At 40.1% G+C, this 12,542-nt stretch overlaps 1 protein-coding gene across 1 annotated transcript in view; it reads right to left on the bottom strand.

The window, feature by feature from the left end:
• LOC122800905 (putative serine protease K12H4.7) overlaps positions 1-12,542 on the bottom strand; it is a gene marked incomplete in the record, with an annotated part of 685,243 nt that overhangs the window by 590,833 nt on the left and 81,868 nt on the right.

Here is a 12,542-nt window from a genome sequence, read left to right as displayed (position 1 = left end):
GTCTTCTCCCCTTCTAGGTGAAGAAGCAGTCCATTGTCTAGATCTGTAAGAGGCCTGACCTTGACCACGACCTCTGGAGCGCCTATACCTACCCCTTTGAGGCCTGTCAGACATGGGAAAGGACCAATTTTTAGAGGGCCAATTCCTGGAAAATCTAGGAGGCTGAACTTGCAAGAAATCTTTTACAGTCTGCATAGACTTTGCCTTTTCTTCCATCTTTTTAATAACTTCCTCAGCCTTGGATCCAAAAAGAGCATCATGTTGAACAGGGGCATCTAATAACTTAGCCTTAACCTGTTCAGGTAAACTTTGTTCACGAAGCCAGGCATGTCTCCTGATAACAGTACCAGAGGCTGCAGCCCTGCAAGAAGCATCCAAAGCATCAAAACCACAATGTAAACTATGCTTGTTCACTTGTTCAGTAGCATGCAAGATATCTTGAAGTTCCTTATCCTCTGCACAAGCAGGAAGGGAAGCAAGCTTTTGCTTTAAAACAGACAATAGAAATTGCTGATACTTAACATATGAAACTGGCAATTTAAAGCCCTTACAGACAGGGTAGCAGAAGTATATACCTTTTTTCCCCACCTGTCTAAAGCACGAGAATCCTTCTCGGAGGGAATAGGATTTTTAGAAGTAGCAACCTTAGCAGCCTTAGAGCCCTGAGAAATAGTTTCAGGATCTTTAAATAAAAATAAATGAGTCAGGAACCCTATAAAATCCATCAGGCTTAGAAGGAGCAGGAGGCATGGAATCAGGATTCAAATTAGCCTCAGAAAAAGCATCATCTACAATGTCCAAAACAGGAGGGATAGCTAAAGGCCTATGCTGGGAAGAAGAAGAAATTCCCTAAGCCTCTTCTTGGAAGCAGAATACTCCTGTCCTTCCCAATGAAAATGTTCCCTCATCTCATGCAAGGTTTCCCCAAGAGAGAAATCCTCAGGCGGAGAGGCAGAGGGTAAAGAGTCCTCAGCATCCAAATCCTCATAAGGAGGAAAGGAATAGTCCTGATCCGAGGAAGAAACAGAAGATACAGAAGCCTGGTCAGAGGAATCCAGAGTAACATCCTGTCGAGGCCTTTTCTCAGGAGGGGGGTGAGAACCCCTAATCATTGTAAGCAAATCTTCAGCCATCTTTAATAATTGCTTTTGTGTCTTGGGAGTGGATTCAGAAGCAGCTTGAGCAGGAGCTTTAGACTTAACAGGAGTCTTTGTCTTTGAAATAGTGATGTGAGTAGGCCTGAAAACCCCCTCACAAGCCGGTACCTGCACAGCGGTTCCAGACCCATCTGAAGGGGTCCTGCAGCAGTTAAAATAGTGGGCCTTGATGGCTCCCCATGGGAGTCCGTATCTGCCATTGGTTCAGAAGTGGCGGACGACAGAGGCTGCAAAAGCGCCTCACTGACGACAGCTGAACCGGACGCTGGCTCCAGCTGCAACGAGTCCTGTTTGGACCTCGGAGGCCTGTCTATCTTTGCGCTTCTTTTGAACTCCGGTAGTGTCAGATGACATTCTATAATTGAAGCGTCTGCCAAAATAATTTAAAGCCCAATCGTACCTGCGTTTGATAGTACGAGAGTTAAACCTGGCACAGAACCGACAACAAGAAACGTCGTGGTCAGGGCCTAAGCAAGGTAGACAGTAAGAGTGGAAATCTTTGAGGTATTTGTTTCCCACATGCTATACAATTAACTTTTTCTGACATCGGAGGAACAAGAAAAAGATTCCCCAACAGGGTACTTAGCTTTGAGAAGAGAAGTAAGAACTTCGGACAGACAACAAAATACGCTGTTCGAAAATAGCCAACCAACGACTTGCGAGCTGCTTTAAGACTGGAGAAGATGGCATCGGCTGAGGGCTATGTACCGACCCAGACTTTGGGATTCTGGCCGACCTCGGGCTGCCTGCCGGCAGGAGCACCCTACAGTTATGACTGCAACAGTGAAACACGAAGATCAATAGTGCAACTATCATTCAACCCTGGAGGCTCCATAGCATTAAGCCTCAACTGCCATTGTAATTCTAATTTCTAGGTCTAGTTCCCACCAGCCTCCTCTTATGTTGTAAGGTACTATAGCCAAAAATCCCAAATTTGAACCCACTTGTACCTTTACACACTAAGCTACGTTTATAAAGGGCATTGCTGGTATTTTCTTTGCTAATGGCATAAAGATATTCGTAAATATGTTTCCTAAAATTACACTGTTTTCCCTGTATAAAAATTACCACAGGTAATGTTATGTCTTCCGGCTTTTCCCGGTTAGGGGCCACCACAGCAGAACTCCGGTATGCTAATGATTGGCAGTAAATTTTTACTTGCAGAGTTGCCAGCTCTGATGCACAACCTTCAACGAAGGTACGCATGTCTCCACACAGAAGATGCTCTAGCTGAGAATCGAACAAGACAAAGTCTTACTGCGAGGCGACGCTACCGCAGCACCACCACAGGTAATACATAGGGCAATTGAAATACATCACTAATGTTAAAGTAATCCAAAAACTGATCAATTTTAGGAGGGGAATTCCACAGAATGAAGACACCTTGACATATTTCAATTTACAGGTATCTAGTCTGATAACAGCATAGATTTAGATACAACTTTAAGGATTAATATTAAAGTTTGGCTCCAAACTTAAAGGATTATATTAATATTAAGTTTTGGTTCCAAAACTTAAAAAGAAAACCTTCAATAACTACCTAGATTACCAGAGTAATCATCCAGGGTATATTAAGAAAAATATTTTCAAGGACAGTTGATCTGAGCAGCCAGAATGTGCTCTGACCTAGAAATTTTTTCTGGGAGAAGTGATTATTATCAGATAGGTTTAAAGAAAAAAAGGATATCCCCAAGATTACAGGATGAAAATAGCCTAGGAAGTTACAACTGCATGAGGCAATAGATACAAACCACTCTTGTACAATAGTGACTTGCTTACATATAAATAAGGCAATAGGTAGTACCCCGAATTTTCAAAATGGCATGGTACTAAGTTATGGTTTGGGTAGTCAGGATGTGAAAAATATAACTGGACTATCTTGAAGAGCAATGCTGAAATTCTTGATAGTATAAGCAAAGTCCCCACCTTATATATATATATATATATATATATATATATATATATATATATATATATATATATATATATATATATATATAGCGCTTTTTAAACATGATATTTTATACCAACATGCATCAGAAAAAGGAACTAAATGTGGAGCATGTCGGCAGTGCTCCCATATTACAGAGGATCAGTTCATAAGCCTAGAATGTACATTGTTAAAAAAGGGCAATTGTGGTACTAAGGGCATAATTTATATTGCCCTATGTACTACTTGTGGTAACTGAATATTTTCCATTGACTTAAAAATGCTTTGGTACCTTTAAGTAATTTAAATAATTAAATTAGTACAATTTTGTAATAGATGGTAGTATAAAAGGATGTTTATTATGTATGTTAATTGCTCTGAAGTCTCTCTGGGCAGAGACGAAAGTGTTTAACCTGGTGTTTTGTGTTATTAAAAACACTTGTTGGTTTTCTCAGACTTTAGAAGGTTTAATTTAGTGGCTATTTATCATGTTTTATATGGGAATCGGTGCAGTCGTGTGTGACTAGTCACTTGCCCAGGATGGCTTTGGTTTAAAAACATTTAAAGAACCAACTATGGGACTTCCTCAGGAAGGAACGAACAAGGAAAAATGCACTATAAACTTTCTAAGCAGGAGAACTATGCCAAGACTGCCCAAGGGCAAGTTCAGTAATGAAATATTTTTTTGAGACGCTGAACTGGATCTTCCACACATTCATGAACAAAGTGCAAACCAACAAATAACCAAATGGCAACAGTAAGCATAACAGAGTGACAGGCACAAGCAAGAATATTGTCAAATAGGCACTTTAAAATGTATTTTCAAGCAGAGGATACTACATACAGACCAAAAAGAATAGTGCTGAGGGGGGGCAGAGGGAATCCAAGTAATAAAAAACCAACATTTGTCAGTGACACCAAAATTGAAATTGCTGCAACCCAAGAAAATATAAAGTTGCAATACATTCCAACCATATTGGACTTTGTGTATAGATCGTGCATGGGCACCATCCATATTTGAATACTGCGGTAGTACAACTGAGCTTAATGGACCATTTGCAGGCACAGCCACGGCACTTCCTCTCAAATCAATAAATGCAGCTGATATTTTTGTAATCTTAGAACACATTAAAGGCGAACCAAGCAACAATATTAAAAGGGATGTGAAAAACTGCATGGTGTGCCAAATTAGAGTGATGAGAGATCTCACTTTGCATGTGCTGAAATACAAATTTGTGTTAAATGGCATAGAACTGGGTGCAACATTCAACAGTGAGAATGCAGGGCTTTTCTCCTCCCTCCTCACAGAAGCAGTACTAAGGTTTAATCCGATAGTGCAGACTGAGGACTCTTGCAGTAGGTCAACTAAAATCATCCAACAGGACTACAGAGCTCATCTCTGTCTTTGCACATGAACAATTTTTCACTAGTTAAGTGCACTGTGTCAGCTACACAAAGCTGCATTACCACAGACTAACATTGATTTGGCTTTATGCTTTATCCATACAATGCCTGTCACCCTACTCCTGTAAGAACTTCCTACAGGCTGAGAAACACTATCAGGTTAGCGCTGGTATGAGAAAAGCGTTCTTGTACTGACTGGGGAAAAAGGTAAAAGTGCAACTAAGGAAGTTAGCAGTAAGGGTCATATTTTTATGTCTATTCAAAATCACCTGGAAACAGCTGGAAATGTCTGTGGACAGGAACGTACGCAATCCTGCAAGATGCTTATTCTGAAAAGATCCCAAAGTTTTGGAACTAAAGCATGGATGAAGCTCTATTATCAGAAAGGGGCAATTTCATGTAAAGGATCGCGTGACATACTTGTATTCTTATACAAATTAAATCAAGAGGTGTACATTCCTCATTGTAAACCACTGTACTTTCTATTTTCAGACGCTATAAATTGCAAAGAGAAATTGTTAACATAAAAGAGATTCCAGTTAAACCACTGCGGGCTCTCTGGATGAAATGTGCCATTACTGCCATCTAGTGATCAGAAAAGAGCACTGCCATCTGTAAGTCTGCAGGGAATTAAGCAGATGCGAAAGTGTTCCACAAACAAATATAGGGTGGAAATGTAAAGTACAGTTGTACAAGATCTTACCATAATGGTACATGTCCTTATCTTCACTGTTGCAGTATTCTTTATAAGGATCCCCTGCCAAGGACATCTCAATGTCAGGCCAGTACACCAAAGCCTTTAGGCTACTTTAAGGTATGCTGCATGTCACACATGCTCCTCACTTAGGCATAAAAGGCGACATCCGGATGTACTATCCTCAGAACAGAGAGCCCCAGTACTAATGCCAATCCAAGGAGAAGAGGTACGCAGTACATTCAGAAGGGAAAAGGACCAGGGGGAGGAGAGAGGGAATATTGCAACAGTGGAGAAGGACATCTACCATTAGGTTAAGATCTTGTACAACTGTACAATCTTTCCATTTCACTGCTGCAGTATTCTTTACAATAGGGAGAGTGCAAAGGATCAGGAAGAACAGAGGTAGTTGGACCAAGCAGAGCTCTAGAAACCTATGAAGGATGGTCCTAGCAAAACCAGCTCTAGAAATTCCATCCAACTTGTAGTGCTTGGTAAATTTATGAACAGAAGTCCAGTAGCTAACTCAAGAATAGAGTTAGTATCCAAACCCTTGAAAACAGCACCAGAAGCCACAACTCTAGTAGTATGGGCCTTTACAGTAAAATGAACAAAGAGATTTGCTTTAGAAATCTAAGAAAGTTTGCTTGGACACAGCCAATCCTAAAGAGATAGGATGAACAAAAATCTAATCAGATTTACAAAAAAAGTATTGGCCTTATCCATACCTCTCAACCTCTTAGAGCAAAAGATCTTGACAAAGGCATAAGCAAAAGTGGGACAAAGGACCAAAAATAGGGACAATTTTTAAATATCGCTTTTAACTTAGAAAAGAAGATAGAACAGTCTGGATCCTGCACCCTATAAAGACATGATCCTGAGAAGGAATCAGAAAGGACTTTGAAATTTATAGTGAACCCCAGGCACTACAAAATAAAGATTTTGCAAAAAGTCTCTGGAGAAGATGCCTGAAACAGAAGGCTGTCTAAATAGGGAAAAAACTTGGATTCTCCTTAGCCTACAAGCAATCACAGGAACGACGCATTTGGTGAATACCCTTGGGACAGCAGAAAGGCCAAAGGGCAAAGTAGAGAACTGAAAATGCCAGCAAGCAGAGAAACTTCCTGAAAGGGGGATGAATTGGGATAGAGACAAGCACATCCTGGAGATGGAGATACCAGAAAAGCCTGAGGAAGCAGAAGGAACAAAGTTTGAAGGGACACATCAGAAAAAGATTTATATGAGAGAGGTTCAGAATAGGTCTCAAGTGCCCTCTTTGCTGGACACCAGAAACATTCTGGAGTAAAACCCCCTTTACTTCTGGGAAACTGGAACTTACTGAACAGTTCAGAGTCAAGAGATCCTGAAGCACCCTTAGAAAGGCAACTGTTAGAGGGGGATGAGAAATGCCCATAAAAGGAGATTTACAGACTATAAATTACCCTAAGAACAATGAACAGAAGCAGGAATTCTGCAAAATCTTTACCCAAACAGGAAGATAATGGGAAAGACAGAGAGGAATGTGGCTGAACAGGAGTTATACAAATACCTGGCTGGCCAGGAAAAGGAGACTTTTCTGGTACAGAAGTTTGGGTAGCTTTAGCAGGAGAAGCCTGCCTCCCACTGTTCGTACCCTTGGGGGAGGGGGAGAATGCCTATGAACAAAGGCTGGCTTATTGGGGTAATTCCTCAGATTTAAGGCACAGGAAAAACATGTTTAAGTTGCTGCAAGGCTTTGTGCTGATCCTGAAGGGACTTAAATCTACAGCAGATTCACTAAACACGTGTTTGTTACCCAGAGGAGCATACACCAACTTGGTCTTAATATCAGGCAAAGGTTGAAGCCAAAGCCAGGAATATCCTCAGAGCCAAAGGCAGCAGCACCTAGAAGCATCTACTGCATCATAACTACACAATGGAATAGTGAGTCACTGGGACAAAGTCCCTAACAGAGAAAGAGCAGAAGTCTTCCCTTCAAAGTCTGGGAGATCAGAAATTACCTGACAAGCCTGGGAAAGAGCCAAAAAGTACCTGGACATATGGGTCTGATAACCGACTGCCCTAAAAGCTAAAGTAGCAGAGGTATAGACCTTACCTAGCCTTTCCATAGTTCTGTCTTCAGAAAGAAGCAACTTGGTAAAGGGCAGCAACTGAGATATCTTTTATGCCAGACACCACACAAGGGGTGGCAGAAGGACACCTACAAATTTCAAGTCCTCAGGCACCCTATAAAACCCATCAGGTTTCTTGGGGACAGGGGACTCTGAATCTGGAGCCTTAAACAGTAAAGGCATCCAATAAGGCAGCCAAAACAGAAGGATCAGCAGATGGTCTAGGAGAGTTCATTTGCATGAGCCTGTAATTTCTCCAATGTACTTCAGAAACCTGGGCATAATCCCATTCAAAAAACTCCATCATTCTGGAGTTTGTTCCCAAAAGAAATTTCCTCAAAAGGAGTGTCAGGACTAGTAGATTCAGCTTCCTCATACGCAGAGTCTAAAGGGGAGGGAATCGGATGAATAAGCAAGGGATTCCTCATCTGAAACCACCTCCTCAGAGAAATCCTGTTCCCTGGGTCTTAAGAGTGGTGTAGTACCGGGAAGGAGGGGCTGGAACAGACACCATGAGGAAGTTTCAAAACAAAAAGCATTAAACAACCCCAAAGTAAAATTCTGCCACTCTGCGAGTACTTAGGAGCTGTAGAACTATGATTATTTTGCTTTTTCTTCAAAGAGACGTCTGCCTTATAAAACTAAGGCGGCTTCGACCCTGGACATCATTCAATAGTAGTCAGAACTTCCTCCTTGACCAAAATCTGAGGAACGCCCCTAGGATCCTTAGAAATAAATTGGCTGCGGTTTCCCCTAAACATCCAATCTGAACAGATGTCTGCAAGACCTCCAAGGATATGCATAAGGTTGGATCCATGCCAGCATCTGAAATAGCTGCAGCAGAAGAATCCAGTGGCCGAGCCAGACAAGCCTCTGGGCTTTCACTTGCCTAGGGAGAAATGCCCGGCAAAGGCTGCACAGCAGAAGAATCAGACCTAGGCTTCTTGACCTTAATGGACGGCTGCCCCTCGGAGAAGGAAGTTCCTTCCTTAGTGTCACTAGCTATCAGCTTAAGACGTTGATTTTCCAAATACAAGGAAAAGGAAGAAAAAAGAATGTTAGGAACAAAGGCCAGACAAATTGAACAGGACGTATGGTTGTTGGAATAAGCACTGCTCGTGACTGTCTTTATGGGGAATCTCCCACACTGGCATTTACCATTTTTGGACGACATGAAACCCTACAAGCAACAAAAAAAAGCTCAAAAAACCCAAAGGGGTACTTGTCTGAAAAGGCCTGGTGATCCAACAATGGAATGGGAGTTCAGACTGACTCAAGAGATAGCATTCAGACTGGCGGCAAAGTCCTGAGGAATGTAGTTGAGGTGGCTAAACTTAGTTAGGCTTATAAGGGCCTCAGGGCCAATAGCCTAGTAACATCCTATGATCCTACAAGGATGGTAACACCTGAATGTCACCTTTATGCCCTACATTATGTTAGGATTATAAATGACAAGCAGCATACCTTAAAAGCAACCTGAAGGCTTTGGATACTGGCCAAACATTGCACTGCTCTTGGCAGGGGATCCCCAACGTAAAGAATACTGCAACAGTGAAATGGAAGGACATCTGCCAAATGGAATCAACCTAGAGAAACTTGGGCTGTAAAAAGTTATTACTGCAAATAGGATGCAAGCATTTCATCTTTGAGCAGTTTCAAACTGTGAAGCCACACACCTTGCAAATAACCCTTGCAGCCATCAACAAGGTATGATCTTTAGTTTTAGATGAGGGAATACTTGAAATAGTCATTCTAAGTTGTTAAATATGATCAGTGCAACTACTCTTCAGACAGCAGGACTCTAAGCTGACATATGACAAAGTACCAAAAAGTTTGCAAAAAATTAATGGTTGCCAATATTAGACTAAAGACTAAAACTGATATGAAAGTGCAAATTATAAACAAATGACTTTATATACTAAGCTTAAGGAAACTCTTGTCTGTAAGGCAGTTAAGCCTAAGATGAGAAATGCAATCTTTCTGGAATTGTGCCAAGAGCAACTAATGTAGGAAGAATTCTTGATGCTCATGTTGAGGTATTAACTACTATTGGAAATGACAGAACTAAGCCAAAAGAGCTGCACATGTAAACAGTGACAAAAATGCCATGTTCAAATCAAGCACAATACTTTTATACAGGTGCCTTTGTTACTTTGATGCAATATATTGATGCTGCATTATGACCACTTACTCAGCTTTCTGCCAAATCAACAGCACTTAGTTTCAGCAGCAAATGGGAGAAGTCAAGAAATTCAAAGTTGCCACACTGAAACCAATGATTACGTCCCCCCCATACAGCTGATAAACTGCCACCAGCTCCTCTCCTCATTCACTGGGTCAACTAGGCCCACCCTGACCCACACCCAGAGTCAGTGTGAAGATCCACCCCCCACCCAGGTGTTTCATTGCATGGGAGTAGGTCTACCCCCTGCCCAGTTGTGTGCAACTGCCTCAAGCAGCGTCAATTACATAAAACCACACATCTGCAACAGAAGCACACATTTATTGCATCATTTTAGCATAAACAAGTCTACATACCACGCAAATCACCTCATCCAAAAAAATATAAAGCCTTACAAAGCCCATAACTTAGAAGCAAGTAAAGTGAAACCAATGTTTAGTGTTTGTGGATAAAATACTAACTTCACCAAACCACCACCTAAAAATCAACCCCCCAGAAAAACATTTCAACAAGGGATTTTTAAAAATGTGAATGCAAGCAATAAATTTAACAAAATTATAACCAGCCAATCAAACAAAACTACTAGCAAAATGAATCGGATCCTATACAGCCAAATTTTAAAAAAAGCTTGAACTGCCTAAATCTGAAAGTCAACTTATTAAACCTAACCAGACCAGTTTTCCTCCAGCTGTCTGTGAAAAGTTTCCTCAAATTAGCCCTGGCCTCTAGTAGTTCTCTTGCTAATTGTATTACAGCTAAATACTGCATTGTTCAAGAAAGAGATGAAGTTACATGCAGCACAGGAACTCGAGTGCATGCTGTTTGAAATCAAGCATGCTGCTGATCATGAATTGTAATTTACCAAGTTGATTGACTGCCTCCGCTGGTTATGATGGTTGAACCAGTTGTATTTTGTATATTTCTTTATAATGCACCTACCTCACTGCCTATTAGCTTCATTTGCTATTAAATGTAAATTTCAGATATTTTAAATACTACATTTTTGCTTCAGCATTGTTGCTGCACTTTGGCCAGGGTTATATCAGTCCACTAAACCAGATGACAAGGGCAATTTTTTTTTTTTTTAATAAAAAGTTAGTCAGGACTATTTACAAAACTGACATACACAAGTGTATCAAGTTCTCTGCAAGTCATTCTACTGCCACATACAAAAAAGCCGAAGACTAACAAAAATATCATCATATAACCTCTACCGTATATTACATTACTAAAATGCAAAAGTAATATCCAACACCTTTTTAAAGGATAATCACAGAATGAGAAAGCCAACACTGACCCATCTTAAAATATATTTTTTTTATAAGAAAACCATGCAAAACCCTAGTCAATAAATATGCAATTACTGTGTCCCAAGTGAATGGTAGGAGCACACAAAATCATGGACTACTACTTTACACTTGATTTCAGGAGAAAAACACCAAAGCCGTAATGCCATACTAAGTTTACATATAAACTTTATTGTTTAATCATCCAAAACATTAGCTGCTTGTACATAAAAAAATGTCAAGTCTAGATTTTTTTTTTATTAAAAATAAAGAACAGTAAAAGGTCAGTCAAAAAAAGATGTTTACTTCACTATTAGCATTTATGAACATTCACCTTTGCAAGAGTTCAATGTGTTTATTATATGCTGTAGTTATTCCTTTATTAAATAAAAATTTTGAAACCTCTTCCACGGACATTTTCTATTTGTAAACGTGCTTTGCTGACCATGAGTGGAGCAGCACCCAAAATTAGGGAGGATCATTACTTCATGTGCGCCTGTATATGGTTCCAGATTGCGCCCCATACCACTTCAGTGATTTACAAGAAAATTGAAAAGTTAGGATTACAGTCAGTAATGCCAGACAGTTATAAAACTGGTCATCACTTTTGTATGTTCCTAATTCGGTTATTTGTCCTCGCATTATTATTGATTTGGCCCAGGACTTGTCACTGATATGGGTGGAGACATGGAAAAAATAAATACCAAAAACTTATTTCATTCTAGCCCAAGGCTGCAGTTACAAAACTGTAAACCTTCCATGTTCCACGGCAGGAAGTCATTCATATTGGCTTTATTAATTTTGTGACAAAGTGGAAGAAGCTAGTACAGGCTTTTCTGACTGTAGGACAACTTTTGTACCACGTCATTTATCTTTTTGAGAAAGTGAAAAATTTCTTGCAACTGGCACCCATGAGATGGTACCATAGCAAAATCTCATGATATAACTGTCCCAACTACACCTAATAGTTAAACCTCCTGCAAAATTTTATGTCTAAAATTTCTACATATCAAAGATCCCATTACTTTTTTGTGCTGTTTTTTGTTTTGCTAATTTAAAACATGCTGTGCATTTCTACAATCAATTTCACCAACTCCAATAGCCTCACATGGTCAACAGATCATGTGCCTCCTAGAAGGCCTTCTGGTGTCTATTTCAGATCATCCCGATTTTTACAGCTCATTAGATATACTGCTCATAAAAACGGTTTTAAATGCCAACTGAAGCGTTACAATCAGGCTAATTTGCTAAAGGAACTCTTCATTTTGGTCAACCTAAAGATATATTCCTTTGACAAAGGGTAAGCCCCCCACCCCACCCATGTGAGGGAACAAGCTCCCAATACATCTATACTCCCACAGATCTACTCCATGGTCACACAGCAGAAAAGGGCAAAACTCTTTCTGGTACTAAAAAGAGTTTTGTAGCAGGTTTATTTCTTGGCATTTGACATTTGAGTACTCAAAATTGACATGCTACTAAGCAGTTCTTATAATAAAATTGGCAATGATTATTCAATATGTAGAAGCTTGAAAGCTGCATGAATTACACATTTTTAATATGTGCAGCCACCTTTAATTTCATAAGCTAAGCAACTTGTACAGGGCTGCATGGCATTTTGTGAAATGGGAATGTTCATACAAAACAGCACCGATTTAGTGTTGAGCATACATGGTTTGGAAAATGCTTATATGACCATTTTGAAAATGTGAATTAGAGAAGTTACAAGAAAATCAGTTTTCAAAAGATCATGTGCAGCAATAGGATGGACAAAACTC

Source organism: Protopterus annectens, chromosome 4.part1 (genome assembly GCF_019279795.1).
Source record: "Protopterus annectens isolate FY-2018-M chromosome 4.part1, PAN1.0, whole genome shotgun sequence".
NCBI classification, from domain to species: Eukaryota; Metazoa; Chordata; order Ceratodontiformes; family Protopteridae; genus Protopterus; species Protopterus annectens.
Note: the sequence above shows the minus strand (reverse complement) of the source record. Positions and strands in the feature narration are given on the sequence as shown.